Source organism: Hypanus sabinus, chromosome 31 (genome assembly GCF_030144855.1).
Source record: "Hypanus sabinus isolate sHypSab1 chromosome 31, sHypSab1.hap1, whole genome shotgun sequence".
Classification (NCBI taxonomy): domain Eukaryota; kingdom Metazoa; phylum Chordata; class Chondrichthyes; order Myliobatiformes; family Dasyatidae; genus Hypanus; species Hypanus sabinus.
The window spans coordinates 32,968,425-32,969,937 of record NC_082736.1 but is presented as its reverse complement, the minus strand read 5'-3'; positions in this window follow the sequence as shown (position 1 = coordinate 32,969,937).

The window sequence follows — 1,513 nt, the reverse complement described above, 5'->3', positions numbered from 1 at the left end:
ATGAATCTTTAAACTTAAAATGAATCTATCAATGGAATGTAAGATATAAAAAAGTGGAGCTGAGATAAAAACATGTCTCACTCCATTCGCTGCAAAATGAAGTCTTGATTTACTTTCCTTCTCAATACCATTCTCCTTCCTTCTCCCTGTAACCTTTGATGCCCTTAACAATCAAGAACCTATCAACCTCCACTTTAAATATACTCAGTGACTTGGCCTCCACAGCCATCTGTGACAGTAAACTCCATAGATTCACCACCCTCTGGCTAAAGGAATTCCTCCTCATCTCTGATCCAAATGGTTTTCTGATCCTAGACTTCCCCACTATATGAAACATCTTCGCCACAAACACTCTTCCTAGGCCTTTCGATATTTTGTTAGGCTTCCATGAGATTCTGCCCCTCCCCCATTCTTCTAAACTCCACTGAGTACAGACCCAGAGCCATCAAATGCTCTTCATACATTAACTCTTTCATTCCTGGGATCATTCTTGTAAACCTTCTCTGACAGCACATCCTTTCTTACATAAAGGGCAGAAAACTGCTCACAGTACTCCAAGTGTGGTCTGACTAATGCCTTAAATAGCCTGAGCATTACATCCTTGTTTTTATATTCTAGTCCTCTCAAAATAAATGCTAATATTACATAGGTCTTCCTTGCCACAGACTCAACTTGCAAGTTAACCTTTGGGGAATCCTGCATGAGTACTCTCAATTCCTCTTCTAAAATTTTGGATAGTTTATTTTTCTGCCTTGCATTAAGGCTAGCAATAAGCATTTTGGTCCTGGACAATGAATATACACTCAGTGACCACTTTATTTGGTACATCCTGTCACTGAGTATATGTGGTCTTTTGCTGCTGTAAGCTTGAATCCTCTTCAAGGTTTGACGTGTGCATTCGGAGATGCTGTTCGGCACATGACTGTTGTAATGTGTGGTTACTTGAGTTACTGTTGCCTTCCTGTCAGCTTGAACCAGTCTGGCCATTCTCCTCTGACCTCTCATATTAACAAGGCATTTTTGCCCAGAATTGCCATTCACTGGATGTTCTTTATTGTTCTTCACACCACCATTCTCCTTAAACTCTAGAGATTGTTGTGCATGAAAAAAAATGGGAGCTCTGCAGTTTCTGAGATGCTCAAACCACCCATCTAGCACCACAGTCAAAGCCACTTAGATCACATTTCTTCCTCATTCCAATGTTTGGTCTGGACAACAAGTGAACCTCTTGACCATGCTTTTATGCATTGAGTTCCTGCCACGTGATGGGCTGATTTGATATTTACATTAACGAGTATGTGTACCTAATAAAGTGGCCACTTGACCTGGATACTAAACAAAGACAGAAATGTCATTTTAAGAACAGCATTTAAATGAAAGGCAAAAGAGAAACATCTAAAATGTCTGCTATAGATACAGTATTAAGATCCCCAGGGCACAACAGTTAAGTGATAACTTTGAAATCAGTGAAGTCAGCAGCATTGGCTCCATTAGTGGGATGATTTACTTTATC